Source organism: Acanthochromis polyacanthus, chromosome 14 (genome assembly GCF_021347895.1).
Source record: "Acanthochromis polyacanthus isolate Apoly-LR-REF ecotype Palm Island chromosome 14, KAUST_Apoly_ChrSc, whole genome shotgun sequence".
Lineage (NCBI taxonomy): Eukaryota > Metazoa > Chordata > Actinopteri > Pomacentridae > Acanthochromis > Acanthochromis polyacanthus.
Window position 1 is genome coordinate 7,039,922 of NC_067126.1, and position 19,263 is coordinate 7,059,184.

A 19,263-nucleotide genomic window follows, 5' to 3' on the forward strand; every position below is an offset into this window, starting at 1 on the left:
TCCAAACAACTAAAAGTGTGGTTTATGTGTGATTACCTAAACACTGAAAGTTCTGTCCATGTGTGATGATAATTAAACTTTTCTAACGGTAAAAGAACTTGCTGTTAGATCCTGATCCATCTTGTCTCTATGACTGAAAAGAATCCTGCTGCTGTCTGATGCTGCTGGTATCTAATAAACTCAGAGGAAAGACTCCTAAACAGCTGGAAACAACAAACTACATAGTGACAAAAAAGTGCACATTGTGACTTACCGCTAGATCCTAACCTGGACTAATCCTGTCTCCATGTACGTGATAATTTGAGAAATTATGAAATTACTCCTGCTGCTGTTGCATATGAGCATCTCCAAAGACAGAGTTATGCATATTTAAGCATGTATAACTGCAACAGAAACTTCAATAAAAATCTTAATAATAAGTATCCCTGACATGGAGACAGGATCTATCTAACAATAAGTCACAATGTGTAGTTTTTGTCACAGTGTAGTTTGTTTCTTCCAGCTGTTTAGAGTCTTTCCTCTGAGTCTATTGAATACCTGCAACTTCAAAACTGGTGCTGTTGCTCTACGTGCACAAATAGGCACCACTCTGATGTGGATCCTGCTGCTGTTCAAAGCTGCAGACATTCAATAAACTCAAAGGAAATAGTCCTAAACCGCTGGAAGCAACAAACTACACTGTGACAACAAAAAGGACACATTGTGACTTAATGTTAGATCCTGACGCTGATAGAGCCGCAGACTCTTTGTGATGTGTTTGAATTGTGGAAATAGCCTGTCCTTAGTTACTACATACAGTTTGAAGTGCTGCTTCTTGTGTGTGGGGGTCCGTTACTATGAAAGGGTGCAGTTCAGACTTGTGTTAAAAATGATGCAGAAATGCTACGATGTCCGACCTGCAGTTGCAACTTTTACGGAAACGTGAGCAGGGTGTTCATTCAGACACGATGCTGATGGGTTCTGGAAATGAGTGCATGTCTGAAAGGAGTTTCTGGATACTTCATCATCATTGTCATTTTGCAGAATTGCCCGCATTCTCCAGAAGACGAGGATTAAACCTGACTCGTCTTTATTAGGTCTGTTGAGTTGGAGTGAAACCACAATCACTGGTGTTGCTCTCATGGATTTTCCTCTGTGGTCAGAATGTGGACGGCTCTTCTTGTCTTTGTGCCAGACGAATGTAAATATTCAACGGCGGGATTTATTTTCCGGCTGCATGTGTGTGTGCGATGCTAATTGGTCGTCCTGCAGAGCCAGCGACAGAAGGGAAGGTGTTTAAAATGCAGAGAGCAGTCACGGCTGGAGGAATGCTAGCTACAAAGCACTCTCTCCCCCTCTGTCGCTGTCGCTCTCGTCTGCTTTGCTGCTCTTTTTTTCCTCTCCCCCGTCATCTCTCTCTCTCCCCCATCTCTCAGTGTTTACCTTGTCCTCCCCTCTGTCTCGTTTTCCCTGCTGCCGCTCTGCCTTCTCTTTCTGTCTCCAACACCATCTGGTCATTTTCTGTGACTCAGCGCTGTCGCCTGCTGGAGGCTCTGCCACCCACACACTGCAACAAACACACACTAACACACACTGCAACACACACTACAACAAGCACACACTAACACACACTGCAACAAACACACACACAGCTCGGTGACATTTAAAATTCCCTTCCCCTGGAGACGTGTGCGACGGTGTGTGATACTGCAGAAGTAAACACTCTCTGCACTGTCACAATCCTGTTTATAGACCAACCAGGACTGTCCTGCCATTAAAAACAGTCCCTTAGGTTGTTTGTGGCAGAAGAAATGAGGATGGAGGCAAAAAAGAGAGTCAGGTGGTGCTGCTGTAGAGGCTTGAGGTCGGGGTGGATGGATGGGTCGACAAAACACTGATCCGGGTGAATGCTTTAGCTCGTTTTCGTGTTCGTTGTGTCATTCCTGAACAGTTTTTGCAGTGATATTTTCACATTGTCCTGCTGTGGAAGGTCGCTGCCATTGGGGCAACCCTGTCTCCACGAAATAATGTTCTTTTAAAGCAAAAAGAACATTATTTGTGCTCCCTCTAGTGGATTATTTGTGCTCCCTCTAGTGGCAGAAGTGATGAGGATGGACAGTCAGGTGGCTTGAGGTCAGGCTGCACGGACGGGTCGACAAAACGCCCTAATTTAACATTAGTAACTGATTTTCACTGTAGGAGTTTGGAGTCGGGGTCAATGCTATAGCTGTTTTTCGTGTACATCGTGTTGTTCCAGCGCTTAGCAGATTTTGTCATAATTCCAAAAGACCAAGTCACTGATCATCGAGACTAAAAAAAAAAACTAATTCTTGATTACTTTATTTTAAAAATAGACTAGAACTACATAAAAAGTTCCTGTCAGAATCCCATCCTGCCATTGAAAACAATCCCATAGGTTGCTTTGTGCGCCCTCAAGTGGCAGAAATGATGAGGACAGAAGGAAAGGAGAGGGTCAGGTGGTGTTGTTAGGGAGGCCTGAGGTTGGGTTGGATAGACGGGTCTAATTGGACTTTGACGTGAGCAGCAGTGTTTTTCAGTGTAAGAGCTTGGAGTTCAGGTCAGTGCTTTAGCTCTTTTTCATGTTTGTGATATCGTTCCTCAGCTTAGCAGATTTTGTCATGTATCCTAAAGACCTAGTCATTCATCATCAAGATTAAAAAATACTTTAAAAAATTCTTGATGACTTTATTTTAAAAAAAGACTACAACTAAATAAAATGTTTATGTCAGAATCCCATCCTGCCATTAAAAGGAGTCCTGTAGGATGTTTTTTGCGCCCTCTAGTAGCAGAAAGGAGAGGGTCAGGTTGTTATGGAGGCATGAGCTTGGGGTGGATGGACGGGTGGTCAAAATGCCAGATTTTAGTAAGTGTGATTTTCAAAATAGACCCCATTTAAATCCAAGCCCTCATATCATTAAAAACAGTTCGGGATGTTATTGTAGAGACATGAGGTTGGGGTAGATGGACGGATTGACAAAACGCTGGACTTTAACGTGAGCAACTGTAATTTTCAATTTAGGAATCCTCTCTTTTGGACTCTCTGTTCCCTCAAAGTTTAGCTCTGTCAAGACATTTTGCTATTGTTCGTGTCTCTTATCACAATATGTGATGAGTCTGCTTCATATCAGAGGTGGACACTTCACAGTTTAGTCTGAAGTGATTGAATCTGGTGTGCAAACAGTTTGTTGTGTTTGTGGATTCAGTTTGTCTGAGCTGAGCCGTGTCTTCACTCATCATTACCATCGTCAAATACACAACACTTCAGCAGCAGCAGCCCGGCAGCTCTCTGAGTGTTGGACTAATGTAAGCAGACAGTAGAGCATCGTCTAATGCACCACCTTCATAAAGAACACAGCAGGGTTTTAGTCCTGCGGCCAAGTTCCAGTTTTTACTCAGGCTGAAGTATTTTCACAAAGCATGAGAGATTTTTATCTTCTCTCTCTAGTTGTGGAGCAGTGCAGGCTGTGATACTTCTCTTCAGTTGAATTTATCGACTTTCAAGTTTTGTTTTTCCACCTTTTTAACAGGTGCAGTACCACACTGAACACTTTCATCTAAACCATAAGATCAATATTATTTGTGATGTCGAGAGACGAATGAGGAGGCAGATTCAGAGACACTCTGGAGACTCAGATGGCTTATGTTGAGAATAAGGTTTACTGATATCAGGAGAAATGATACAATGAGAAACAGTGATGTGAGCACCGGCAGCATCAATTCTGAGGATTCTCTTCAACCTTGGGTATATATTGAGCTGTAAGGAATGCCATATTTAGATTACGGCCCAATGTAGAGTCAACTTGTCTACTCCGTAACGTCAGACTGAACAGTATCTAATCTTAACCAAGTCATGTTTTTGTTACAGCATTTGTTTCTCTCTCATATATCTTCTTTTTCAGAATCTACCTTTGTTTGTGTTGTCCTAATATTGATGTTTCAATTAATGAACATTGATATGGGTGCAAAGAAACTCCATCCTGGTCGATTCCAGCTTGTCTGAAATACAAAAACTCTGGTTAGAGGTCATTAACCATCATTGAAGTCTTTGTCATGGTGGCCCCTTGCTAGCTAAACCCTCAGAATGCTCTGTGCAACCAGCTGGATCTTGCAGTGTCAGTGCATATCACCTTTAGATGTCAAAGAGGTAGCTAGCTAGCCTCATAAAACTTCTGTCTCACTAACACCTGAACTCTACTGTTCATTAAACTGACTTTAAGAACAAAACTAATCATCGTTTTTAATCCTCAGTGATGATTCAATAAGGAGGCAGTGAAGGAGAAAAGTTTCACAAGCTCTTTTACTGAACAACTGGCCATAAAGAGCCATAGCAAAAAGCAAACTTGTTCCTGTTTAGTGTAAATTTTATAGCCCAAAAATGAGTTTTTGTAATAGTTTCCTTAACAAGTAGCCAGCAAAAGAGCTGGAGCTGAAGTGAAATAAGTTTCCAAAACCATTGGATCATTACACAGCAGCACCTGGTTATAGAGAAAGGCCTGCATTCTGTATTTAAACTGATACTGATTAGGAACTGATTGAAAACACATGTGGAGGGACATAAATGTGCAATAATAGAACATAAAGTTATTGTTTAAGCCCAGTTAGAAGCTGGACTGAGCCGTCTGGATCCAGTCTGACCGTAATGAGGCTGATTCAGAGCTTCCTCCATCACTTCATCATGGCACAAACAGTGATTTGTTGGCTGCCATTGTTTCCCACCTCTAACAAGCTGCAGCGTGTCGCAGCAAATGGCTGTGGCCACTTGTCACTTTAAACCAATAATTCAGCCCTGTGTGTGTGTGTGTGTGTGTGTGTGTGTGTTAGTGTTCACGTTTGTAGAATAGAAAGTGAAACTACCTCACGAAGGAACAGAACCGACCTGAACTCATAGTAGAAATGTCCCGTTTCTGTGATTGTGTGTTGTATCCTATAATATAATATCATATTCTCATTATGAGAGAGGCACAAAATTATGTACAAATTGCTTGTTGGTTCTGAAATGCAACAAAAACGATAGAAAAGGTGCTTAACTAGTGTGTCTGATAATGTTGGCAGAACTTCTTCTCTACCAAAAACTGCAGACGATAGGACACACCATTTTACTCTTCATTTAGCATTAACAGTCTAGACAGTTGATAGCATTACTTTAAGGGTACTTTTCTGACTCTACCTTTTAATTCAATTTAGTTTTATTCTTATAGTGCAAAGTCACAACATGAGTCATGCCAAAGCCCTTCTCAAGGTAAAGACCTTAGAAATTTCTACCAAGAAACCAAACAAATCCAAAGTTTGCTTCAGATTCCATTTGAGCAGCACATGGCGACAGCAGGAAGGAAAAAACCTCCCTTTTATCAGGAAGAAATTTCCGTCAGAACCAGGTTGAGGGTGGGTGGATATCTGCCTCGACCTGTTGGGGTGAGAGAGAACTGGAGAGCAAATAAAGAAACGAACAAAAACAACCAAATCTATACAGAGAAACCTAACAAATCCGAAGTCTCCTTCAATAGCAGGAAGAAATAAACTCCCAGAGTCTGGCTCGGAAAGGGCGCATGTCTGCCTCGACCAGTTAGGGTGAGGGTGAAGGGTAACAATTCGTACAGGTTATTAGTTACATAATGAGATAAATACCTTGTAAAATGTCTACAGAGAAAACCAACAAATCCAAAGTTTTCTTCAACAGTGACAAAGAAAAAACTTGCCTCAAGAAGAAACTTGTGGCAGGACCAGGCTTGGGTACGGTGGATGTCTGCCTCAACCAGTTAGGGTGAAGGTAAAGGTTAACAATTCATGTAGGTTATTAATTACTTAATAAAGTTGATTCCTCTCAACATTTATACAAAGACACCTAACAAATCCAAAGTTTACTTCAACAGTGTGAAAAAGAAAAAAAGTCCCATTGATCAGGAAGCCCCTTGCAGCAGAACCAGGCTCAGGTAGGGTGGATATCTGCCTGCACTGGTTAGGGTGAGGATAGAAGGTAAAGGGCTGTTTAAAGTGGCTTTGCTGTTGTAAATGTTGTGCACGCTGCGCAGAAACAACATTTTGTCATATTTCAAATGTACATAAATGAAATCTTATTGGGCATAGCTAAGAGATAATTCAGATAAAATCTTATTCACACATTTCCCATCAATCGTTACCATCCCTGTGTTTTCATTGGCTTTCTTTTAGATATATATACTTTATTAATCTCATAATAAAGTGAATATCTTGCAAAAATTTCTACAGATTCCCTTTAAGCAGCACTTGACAGCAGTGGGAAGGAAGTTAATAATAATATGTTGGCATATTTCTCATGTAAATGAACGCCATCTTGTTGAGTATTGCTGAGAGATAGTTCAGATATAGTCTTAATAACAAGGCTCCCGTCTTTCATGACCATCTCATTAGTCTGAAACACCTCCGTTTCCATCTGTTTTTTTTCTTTATTTCAAACTGGCAGCTACCCTGACCCTCCCCCTCTTCCTCCTGCCTCTCAGGCCTTAAGTGGATTAAATGGATTCGAAACACGAGCCGCAGCCGCACTAATAGCATTGCTTGAATTTTAAGCAATCCACGGTGGATTGATTTGGAGGCTGAAGAGCTGCAGCGCTGTAACTGAGATGAAGCGCTCTGACTAATGCAGCTCCGCCACCGACTCAAACCGTACATTAGCGGTCTGCTCCACGCTCACCTAATAGGCTGCACAGATCTGACGGCTAATGGTGATGCTGTTGGACTGGAGCTGCCATTATCTGATCACTTGTTACGAGATTCCAAATCTTCATGAGAGCACATTAAGACAAGTGTTCTGGTTTTACCTCCAAACCCAACCACAGGAGAATCTTTTCAGGTTTTAGATTAATTTGACAGCTATTCTCCTGAATAATTGATACACTGAAGGCTCGTTTGTTCAAGAAAATGTTAGAAAATTATTTTTAAAATGGCAGATTTGTACCTCTTTAACTGTCTTGATGACATGGCCAACAGTTTAAAGATCAAAAATATAGTTTACAGTCATATTCTGCAAAACATAAATAAATAAAATATAAATAAATAAAAATGTTTAAAAGAAAATGTGGAATAAAGCATTTATATGATTTTGTAATTTGCAAATATCTGTAAAAATTAGGTTTCTTATTTAAAAAAAACAGAAAATACAGATTTTCACATGGACGTTTTGTGCAGGTTTTGCTTCTTTTTTTAGAATTTAACATGTAAATTAATGTTTTTTTTTCTGTGACTTTAGCAGATATTAAACATTAAACATTATCTGTAATCTAACAAAGAAAGCTAAAAAAAATAAAATATGTAAAACACATTATTTTTCAAAACCTTTTGTAAATATTTTAAAATTGTATATATATATGTTTTTCTATGTATTCTGTTTATTATATTACATATTGTGTATGCACATTGTAATATATTATACATATAATATTATGTTTATATATAATTTATTTTAATATTTTATATATTTAGATTTTTTCAGGCTTAAAAAATGTATGTGTATTTATATTCAGACATAAAATTTAATTTTATTTACCATTTGTAAAAATATATATTGATGTGGTTTCTTTTTTTAACACTTTTGGCCTGTTTTTTTTTTTATTGTTTATTTAAATTAATCCTTTCTATCTGTGATTTTACTCGTTATTGACAAAACAATGTAAATCTATTTTTAAAAAATAAAATACATCTAAAAACTGATTTTCAAAAACTTGTACGGTGTAAAGAAGAAAGACATGACCAAAAAGAAAGAAATAAATTAAATATATTAATAATATATAATATATTAAAGGTCGTTTTGTTTTAATATTATTATGTATATTATTATTAGAAATTGTATAGTTATTATATGTATTATTATTATGTATTGAGAATATCTACGAAAATCACAGAAAGTATTCATTTATACAATTTATTGTATTTATATTAGCAAAAAATATAATAATTATGCAGATTTTTCTGTTATGTTCACAATTTATGCAGTGAACGTAACATTTGAACACTACGTTTTTTAATATATTATTTGCTGCCAGATTTTTACACTTTTTATTTTATTTATTTTATTTTATTAGTTTATTTGAACAGGTACAGTGCACATTAATCAACATTTCTGTAAATGTACCAGTTTTAGCTATAAAGTTTCCAACTGTAGTCCCTGGGCAGATGAAAATGCCAAATTATGGGATTTATTTGTTAGTTTGTTTTGACAGTGTACACTTTGTTGAAATGATTTTATTTCCTTCTTTTCAAAGTGACAGATGTCCACGGTTCTGCATTTAATGAGACCTTCAGGGAGCGACACATTAACTAAGCGATCTGTTCGTCCTCTCAGGGGAAATCTGAGCTTCAACCACTTCATTTCCTGCCTTCTGGTGAATTTTTATGCTTCAATTTGTATTTTTTTCTGCATCAATTTAAGGAGATATTTATTATTTATGCGAAGGGAAACTCAAAAAGTCAGGCAGCAGGTGACAGCTTAAAATTAAAGGATTAAAATAACGCAGGAAGGCTTCCTGTGTTGCTTTCAAATATTTATACTCCCAGATCAATTCTTCTGTTTTAAATACTATCCCTGCTGAGTCAGCGCACATACAGACAGGATTTAGTGTTTTGTGGCATTAAACTCTTTGAATCTGCCATCATTTCACATTAAAAATGAATTCATTCATTGTAATTTATGTATAAAATCCCTGGATCCTAATAGCTGAGTGACTTCTGCTCAGAACGCAGAAGCAAACATGTTTATTTAATACGATTCAAACAGAACAAAACAACACAAAGAAAACTGTGAAAGTCTGGAACAGAAATTCGAAGCACCTGTCAGCACTTTTTTTTTTAGTATTTTCAAGATTTTATTTCTTAGAGTAGAGAAACGTAAATTGGATTTTAAAGTTGTTTTCTGTCCATTCCAAAACCATCTGCTGAAGAGTTAACATCTGTTTTTTTCATGTCTGATTTCCAGAGAAGAACACTGTCGGGTGAGATATTTGTGCAGTTTTTAAAACATCTGTGTCTGAAATGTGCTGCTTTTCTGAACAGATGATGTTCTGCAGATGTTAAAAATAATTTAACCGCAAAAAAGTGGTCATATTTAGAAAATATTTCTACATTTTCCTGAAAAATCGGCCTTTACCGAGTTGAATTTTATCGCAAAACCTGTTCAGAGTTGTGTTTGAAGAAAGTACAGTGTGAACTCTTTTCATGAAAAGATTTAAAAGCTGAGAAAAGGCAGAGAAACTCGAGCAGGAAAACTGATGAAGCAGTCGTCTGACGGCTGTTTAAACCTGGAGGATGTTTGAGGACAGCGAGACGCTCAGAAGACCAAACATCAAAGCAGCAGCAGCAGAAAATGAGTGTTCTGTTCCGACCTGTCCTCGGTCTCTGCCTCAGCCACTAATTGCTGCCTGTCTCTCGCTGATTCAGCCTTTTTTTTCTTTGCTAATTTTGGACTCCGGCTAATTATGAGTCTGAACGCGAGGCAGTAACCTGATGAAGTGATAACGACTGTGGAGGAGAAACAGAAACACAGAAAACAAACACTGACGTCACCGAAACGCAAGGAGACAGATCAGTGTGATAGCAGGAATGTAGAATTTAGAGATGTCTCTTTTTAATCTGCTAAATCTCCATGGTAACTGATGCTGCAGGGCTAGATCTCCATGGTAGCAGATGCTAGATCTCCACGGTAACTGATGCTGCAAAGCTAGATCTCCATGGTAACGGATGCTAGATCTCCATGGCAACAGATGCTGCAGAGGCTAGATCTCCATGGTAACATATGCTGCAGGGCTAGATCTCCATGGTAACTGATGCTAGATCTCCATGGTAACAGATGCCGCAGGGCTAGATCTCCATGGTAACTGATGCTGCAGAGCTGGATCTCCATGGTAACGGATGCTACAGAATTCCTCTTTTGCATCATTTACAATAGCAGAACCTTTTATATTTATCTCGTAGCTCTAAATTAAAACAACCTGTTGACGAGAGTAGGACATGATTGGTTCATTTAGTGCAGATTAAATGCATTCAACTTTTATGTGAAGCAGAAAGTCTGACAAAGAAAGTTTAGAACTATATCCACGATACCTGATATGTCTGAACTTCCATAAAAAAGTGTGGATATGTTGAACTTACTTCATAATGCAGAACTCTGGCATTATGAAGCAAAAACAGAACGTTCAGACAACATAATAAAAACACCAGACTGCAACACAATGTGAAGGAACAAATCGGCCACAGCTTCTCCTCTATAAAAACGAACATTAATAGTCAAATATCATCCTTCCTATTAACTAGTCAATTACATCTGTGTAACAAAAAGTTCATAGCCAACAGCTTTGATTTAGTTAGATGAAATAAATCACCGGAAAATACGTAGAAATAAAGAGAAAGGAACCCAGTGGTCCATTTTAACTTCATTTCAAGAATAAGGTCTTCAGTTTGCGCTGATCTTGATTCCTTGTGGTCTGACATGTTCATGGAACAAAGTGTGGTTAGAGGAGTCCTACTATCACTGTGACTTTTCATTTCAATTTTGGATTTAGTGTAGAGAATAGAACAGAAATGCTTCATTGATCAAATGTAAATAATGTTGTTGCAGTAGCAGACAGTGACCACAAATACAAGAAAATAAGCAGAAATAGTTGACAAGAAAGGTAACAATAAATGAATAAATAAGTAAAAACACATTAAAATACAAAATGCACAATAAACTGTAGCATACACTATGAACAAATAAGTGAAAAAAGCACCGTAAAGTGAAAATTCCATTGACAAAAAACAAAGCAGCACATCACCATAATGGAAAGGTTTTAAATTGACTGATGCTTTATTAAAACATCACTTTCTGTCCAGCGACTGTTTAATCAGCTAATTGGCTTAGCTTTAACGCCTCTCTCCTCTCCTCTGCTTTGCTTTTTTATTTATTTCTGAAGCGATTCGTCCTCTAGCTGAGAGGAAACCAGCTGTGCTCTTTGATAAGCTGCTGAAAAGCTGCCAGCATGTTTTCCTCTCTGATGGCTGTTCACATGTTAAATGCAGAGATGCGCTCCTTGTTTCTGCCCGTCATTACCGACTCCCTGATTTGATTGGGCCTGATTGGATTTGCCGGCGTGGCTGAAGCCTCTGTGGTTAATGGCGCCTTTCTAAAGGCTTTATTAGGAGTAATTTGCCGTAGCCAGCGCTGACTGATATCTGGGCCGTGACCCTGTCGCCCGGCTGAAGGGTGAAGAAGGAGTCCCAGTCGCAGTGGAGATGGCAGCTCCTGCACTCCGTCCACTGATTAGAGTAGTCTGCAGCCGAACACACTGAAGGGCAGCGACTCGGAGTGACAGCGCTGAGTGATGCAAAGCAGAAACGTTTTCAGATTGACGGACAAGATCCTCTGGAGAAGTAAAAATGAACCAAGTCTGGAAATAAAATGTTAATATCTAATGTGTTATTCATTTCCCTACAGAATGATGCAGGAGTTTTCTCTACAGCCAACGGTTTATTATGACCCATCGCTACCTCTAGTGGCCATTTTGCAGCATTTTCTGTCATAATTAGCGATGCTGAAAACAACATCAATATTTTTAATCGGCAGAATTGTCCTGACGTCAGTTGTTTTTTTGTTCGCTGCAGTTTTAGTCCGTCTTTATTAAATTCCATCTGTTAGCTTCTCTCCTGCTCTCTGTGCTCACCTATACTTTATTTTAATGCAGCTGAATTCCCGATAAAGCTGCTCTCACTTACATATTTTTTATGTTTTTGTACTGAAACATGCTGAATTAAGAAAACATGGTAACCAACCTGCTGCTCTGCATCACTAAAATCCAGATTTTCATTAATTTTATGATGAAAAATTAACCGAGTCCTCCAAATAAAATGCAAAAATCTATTGTTTTTTTAAAACAAATCTATAGCAAACAGTTTATTATGACCCCTAGCTATGTTAAACAACCTCTAGTGGTCATTTGTGAGCATCTGTCATCATAATCAGTGGTGCTGAATTGATTTATAGAACACTAGTCTTTAGCGATGGGCTGTACGGTGGAGTAGTGGATGGCACTTTTGCCTTGCACCTAGAACATCCCTGGTTCGGTGCCTTCCCAGGATCTTTCTGCATGTAGTTTACATGTTCTCCCTGTGCATGCGTGGGTTTTCTCTGGGTACTCCAGCTTCCTCCCACAATCCAAGAACATGCTGTGGTTAACTGATTATTCTAAATTGGTGGTGAAGTTATGACATAACAGAGACATGAAGACGGAAAAAGGAGGGTTGGGGTGGATGGATGGGTCAACAAAACATCCATCCATCCATCCATCCATCTATCCGTGAAAACTAAATGTTCACTCCTTTACACCCTGTGCCAAATTATTAGGCAAATGCTGTTTTGCCCATTCCAACCGTTTTTCTTTGTGGTTTTTGTTGAGTGGAGGCTGTTTGGGTGATTTCTTGACTGTTCCGTACTCTCTTAGGATGCGGCATCTGGTACTTCTAGGAACTTCAGGTAAGTCACAGCTTTTAAAGATGGTAGAACTTGATGCCAGCGGACATCTGGCTGCTTCTCGCTTAATTCTTCTCAGATCGTTTGATGATAACGTTCTTCTTTTCTTTTCAACTCGCTTTTTTCTGCCATCTTGACTGTTTTTGATATACTTTTTGATGGTTCTAGTATCTCTTCCCAATTTCTTGGCAATTTTATTGGGAGTAAGTCTTTCTGACAGCAACTGAACTATCTGGCTCTTTTCTGTAGCCTTTAAGTCCTTTTTTTGTCCCATTTTGATGAAAGCTAAAACTTGCCTAATAATTTGGCACATGCACTTTTGACATATGTGGTGGTTTTCTTGCTTTAAATGTAATATAATTTGAAATGATGTCTGACAATACAAAGTTAGCGTAGGAGAAGACTATTTAAAAGTGGGAAGGCCCAGACTTATTTCTAAGACTATGATTTGGACAAAAAACCGACTTGCCTAATAATTTGGCACAGGGTGTATAAAACCAGAATAAGTCTTGACTTCTCGGCTAAAGTGGGTGTTTGATCGGAGTAGTGATCGGAGGCTGCAGCGGTGATGTAACATAAATACACTGACATGCCTAATGAGTGATTTCTGCAGCGTTTCCATAGACACAGGGCATCCCTGGGAGGATGCTGCTATTTACAGTGTGCCATGCAAAATTGTCATGAATTAAAAAATAGCCTCCATGCAGATCTGTGAAGTAGACGTCAGCTCTGACAGAATATTCAGCATCTGAAAGTGATGTGTAACGGTGAAGATGAGCTCTGTGTTTTAACTCATAGCAGAAAACCATCACAAATATCTCTCGATTAGTGGACGGATTTTAAGGCACAGATGAGCCAAAACATCACAAACTCACACACATGAAGCGTTGGTTGGACTTTTTGCAAAGTCTAGAAATGATTAGATGTTCAGTAAATACTCAGTCAGTGTTCAGGTGGAAAGACGTGAGAGAATTTGACAAAAGAAAATATTTTAGGGCAGTAATTGTTGGACAAAGTCTGTAAAATTAAGTAACAACACTCCACTGTAGGATAAGAAAGATTTTTTGATGTGAACGTTATGTACAGTTCAGCACTGCTCAGTAAGCAGTCAGCATGTTGGACAAATGTTCAGGCAGAAAGATGCCAGAGAATTTGACAAAATACAAACTGTTTAGGTCAGTCTTTGTGTTAAAAGTCTTTACTTCGTTGTATGATTTTTTACACAATAGATACAGCAGTAAGTAATAGTAATTAACCATTTTTCTCACAAATTTAACATTAAATAACAGGATAATTCCAGTTTTTTACTGTAAACATCTGTAAATCACTAGATAGAAGCCATGAATTATTGGCTTTAAGACACAGATAAACATTACGAGCTCAAACAGATGAGGTTCTAGATGGTCAGTAAATGCTGCTGGCATTTTATCAGCTCTTGATAAAACTCTTCAGAAGAGTGGCGGACTGTAAACTGGTGCTCTTCTGCTCCTCAAAGCTCCATTTTGGTGCAAAAATTATTTTAAAAACTCATCAATGAGCCATTACAAATTGGATCTTTATCAACTGTTGGTAAGAAGATATTAGTCTAGTTTTGCTTCTTCCAGTTTTGGGACCATTTTTATGATAAATCAATAAGAAGTATAAGTAATGTAGTAGTAATGGGTTTACTTAGCCTCATTTGTGAAGTACTACACTGTCAAAACTAATGTTTGTGCTCAACAAAAAGTATTAACGTGACAATTTGCATCAATCTTTTTGAATTAAGACAGTGCTTAACCAACAAACTACAATGAGTTTGGAAAATTTACTTTCCCTCTTTAATTAAAGGTACTTTCATTGACTGGTTGATAACTCATAAAAAGTGCCATGCACACTCTGTACCTCCATACTTGTGTTGTATCGACTACCACAAGGCGTTTGACTGCATCTGCCACCAGAAGCTGTGGAATATCGTGAGGGAAATGGGTTTTTCCAATCACATCATGAAGTTTATCAGTAGACTTTATGAAGAGCAGGAGTGTGCTGTAAGGACAAGCAGAGGCGACACAGACGGGTTCCAGACTGTAAGAGGGGTCAGACAGGGATGAATGTTATCTCCACAGCTTTTTAACATGTACACTGAACAGATCATGAGAGATGCCCTTGGAGAATGCCACGGAGGTGTTAAAGTATTTGGCCAACTGATATCAAATTGAAGATATGCTGACGACTTCACTCTGGTCTGTACTAATAGCAAGGAACTGATGGACCTGCTAAGAGCAGTGAAAAGAAGTGAAGAAAGGGGACTGTTGTTGAACAAGAAAAAGACCAGAATCGTGGTTGTTGGCGATAGCCACAGTGATGCAGATAGAATCTTCTCTCTGGACAGTGATGGAATAGAAGAGGTGGAAAGTTTTGAGTTCTTGGGTTCAGTCGTCAACGCAAAATGGAACCACACCCAAGAGATCAAAGAAGACTAGCAATAACCTGAAGCGTAGTGCAAAACATGACCAAGTTATGAACAAGTAAACTTCCTTCATCCCTCAAGGTCAGACAGCCTTTGCAAGGTCATCATATGGCTCCAAATCCTGGACTATGAAGTCAGCAGATCAATGACATTGGATTCTTTTGAAATGTGGTAGGATCCTGAGGATACCATGGACAGACAAGAGAACAAACGCATCTGTACTCAAGAAGCTAGGAGTCGATAAACACTGCAGGCTAACGTCATGGCAAGGAAACTCAGCTGCTTTGGTCATGCGACTGGACTTCACTGCCTTGGTAAACCGATCATTTAAGGGATGGTTAACGGAAGAGAAGGTAGACCTGCAGCGAGTTGGCTTGACGACATCAAAGAGATCACAGGAACTGGAATTCTACCAGAATTGCTGCTAACCGTAGACGATGGTGCTCACATTCGAACCACACCAGCATTTACTTATGCTACGTGACCAAGGGCGTCAGTTTGTTTTTAAAAGTGGGGGGGGGGATGGAGACCACAGCCATTGTCAGATGGAAATGCACACCCTGGGTGGCGTGCTGGGTAATCGGGAACACCGGGGATATCCCCGGTGGGCCGCTTTATTGTTGGGCCGCTCCAGTCATAAAATAATAATAACAATAATAATAATAATAATGCTTTAAATCATGGGTCTCAAACTCGTGGGCCAACTGCGGCCCGTGGGATGATATTTTGTGGCCCTCTACTTGAGATCAAAGTTTAGCATTGGTGCGGTACGCCTGCTTTTCTCATATGCTTCCGTGTCGTTGGTAAGACAGCACTTTGAGAAAATGTCGAAGAACGGCGGCAAAATGCCAAAAGCTGGACTTGAACTCACAACCACCACACCAAAGGTGTTGAGCTATCGGCACATACAAGTAGAGGGGTCTGTGGGCCGCTATAGCACTAATTCACCCGGGCCGAAATTTTGCCCCTGCACGCGTCTAGTCGGAGCTTCCACTTGGCACGGGCGCAAATTTAGCATCTGCACGTTTTTTTTTTACCTTACGAAGGTGTGCTGCATGTCTGTGCAACTCTCGGCCGAGTGCGGATGGTGTGTTCAGGAGCGTCGGAATTTTCTATACTGCTGAAAATAACTGGGTTTACAACGGCTTACATGTGAAGAATTTGAATGTGTTGAGACAAAATGACCCCTGACAAAAAGTGGGGGGACACATCCCCACCGTCCCCCCCTAAACTAACGCCTATGTACGTGACTTTAGAAGAACTCGTAAGAATGAAGTTGTTCCTACTAGCTTTTCAATGTTATTTGTGTGCTACAGGATTAATTTACATCACTGTGAATTCTGAAGTTTTTTAAGTTGGCAAAATTTGAAAAGTACTTCAGTTGGTAGATGAAGGGACTTGAAATCTTTGAGGTGAAGAAAAATGTAGTTGTTGAATTAATTTACTTTTAAATAAAAAAATTCAGAAATATGAGTTTAAATTAAACTGATAAAACACTATTATAGTCAACATGTGACAAAGATGTCTGCAACTCAAAAAGATCTATCTGATTCCTTTATTTTGCAGATAATTCTTTAAAGAACTGGTGGGAATTGGAGGGTTTATTACGACTAGAAAATCTCAAATCAGCTGTTTGTTTCATTGTTTCTCATGTGAAATTTTTTACATATTAAAGTCCACATTTGGAACGTTTCTGTGAGCATTAAGACGTCTGTGGTTGTTGCATGAGAGCAGCCTTCAGCAGGTTATTTCTGGTGTTGCATGTGATGCTGCGAGAGCAGAAAACATGGAGGAAGTGAAGCAGGCAGACATGAAACCTTCACCTGCCATCAAACTCAGTGAACTCACTGAAACGAGAGTCAGGCTGTGAATTAAAACCATCTCTGAAACTTTCGTTGTCTCTGGAGTCTGACAGGAAAGTGATGATCTGTAATCGTTCATCGGCGTTCTGCTGATGAGGCGACGTCCCTGGAAAACGGGGCGTCTTTGATGAGTGAATGTTTACAGATTTCCACCAGGGGACCGCCGCCTCGCTCCATTAACAGCTTTAAGATGGAATTCACTGAAAGACGTTCTGAGGAACTGGAACGCTGTTTCTAAAAGGAGCAGTTTTTATTCAGGTTTATGGGTCATTTCTTTAAGAAGACGGATATCCTGAGCTCAGTTTAATAGAGAACATGTGTAAGAAGAATCCTCAGTTCAGTGTTTGTCTTTAAATCTGCAGTAATTTAGCGCAGAAGTTTGGCAACACAGAGATTAAACCATCCAGTAAATCAGAATAAGAAGGTTTTATTGTCCCTGCACTAAATACTACAAAATAAAACACTTTTTCCCTCACATGCATAGACATTCAAGAAGTAATGAAGTTTAGAAACATAATAAGAGCATCAGCGTGTGCAGGATAAATGTAAAAAAAAAAGTTGTTGTTTTATTTGGCATTTGCTTTTGGATTTTACCACCAAAACTATGTTATCTGAAGGAAAATGATGAAAAATAGGGGATAAAATTAAGTAATACATTAAAATAATAATAATTTGTCATATTATTAGAATTTTTTATTATATACATTATTATTATTATTATTATTATTATATATAGTACATTATTTTATTATATACTTTATTATATTTTATTATATGTAATGCATAATAAAAATTATAATAAAAACATACAAAATAGTAAATACTTTTCCATTTTTCAAAAACAAGTTAGAAATTTCATCTTTCTTTCTTATTTATTTATTTATGTGTATATTGTGGGACAAAATCTATGAAATTTTCTGCCATTTTTTTTCTAAAACAAGCTAAAAAAAATGCATTTTCTTGTCTTTTTTAAGGATTTTTGGCATTTTAAAGACATTTCTGAGATACATCCTTCTATCAATCAAAGTTTATTTCTATAGCACTTTTCATACATGAAGTAGCACAAAGTGCTAGTCGTGGTTGTTCTTTTTCCATAGAGGTGCAGGACCTGATCGTAGTTAAAAATGTGCCACCAGTTCGTAAAAATCAGTCTGTAAGGCTATAAAGACACTGTATGAGGTGAAAAGGGCTCAGGTGTTGTAAAAAGTAAAGGCAGAAAGTTAGTCTATGACTGATTTAACTGATTATCACAGCAGCACCACCTTACTATAGTGCTTTAAAACACTCCAGACTTTTAAAAAAGAAGCAGCAGCAGCAGCAGCAGGTATGAATCAGGTATATCTGTGCATGTATGTCTGAGCGTGCGAGAAGCTCCTGATGGTGTGTTTGTGTGAATGACTCAGATTAAGTGAGCTCATGAATAAAACACTGAACACGCATTCAGCTGTGAATATTTTATGGTGCGTGAAAGTGAGCAGAAACTCTCCGCTGAGTTCAGTTTCGTCCAGTTTGACTCTCAGAATGAAGAAGCGATGGACAGAAAAATGTGTAAACAGAGAGAAAAAAACAGGAGGGAAGCTTCTGTTAAACACAGTTCAGCTTTTTACAGGCAGATTGTGTTCTTATAGAGTCACTAACTTCATTTTACTTTCAATACTTGAAGTGTTTTCTGTTAAATTCACATGAAAGGAAAAGTCTAACGTGCCATGTGACTCTTTTTCTGCACCAAATGAACCAGTCACGTCCTACTTCATCTTACAGGTTGTTTTAATGGACAATAATGAGGAATATAAACATTTATTATGTTAAAAAGTTCTGCTACTGTAAATGATGCAGGACAGGAATGCTGGTAGAAAACTGTTAACCGTGTGTTAATATATTGATTTTACTGATCAATGCAGCTGATTATTGATAACTGACAGCTGCACATTACAGCTGTTAAACTTTAAACTTCATATATTTAAACATGATGTTGTATTGAAGGGTATTTAGGTCTGACACTGTCCCATAATGCAGGATGTAAATGGAATTTTTGTCCAATTCAAAGTGAAATAAAAGTTACTGATTGAATATTCTCTGGAATGAATACCAATAGAATAATCAATGTTCTGATCAATGTTCTATCAGCTGCAGGAAATCAAACATAAAAACATATTTATGTGATTTCTGCATCACCAGCTGAATGCATGTCAGGTTTCCATGGCAACACGATGCATACAGTGTGTGATACTGTAACTGCACGACTTCATTCGGTGGTTTTAGTAACGTTCAAATCAACAGGTTTACAGCTTAAACAGAATCTGAATCATCAGGAAACCATTTGGTTAAAGAGAGACGGAACTCTGAACAGACCCTGATCTGGACCAGCATCAGTTACCATGGAGATCTAGCTCTGCAGCATCAGTTACCATAGAGATCTAGCTCTGCAGCATCAGTTACCATAGAGATCTAGCTCTGCAGCATCAGTTACCATGGAGATCTAG

The 19,263-nt window shown here is 38.6% G+C and overlaps 1 protein-coding gene across 1 annotated transcript in view; it reads left to right on the forward strand.

The window, feature by feature from the left end:
- The window catches only part of enox1 (ecto-NOX disulfide-thiol exchanger 1), a 168,487-nt gene that overhangs the window by 70,993 nt on the left and 78,231 nt on the right, over window positions 1-19,263 (forward strand). The window lies entirely within an intron of this gene.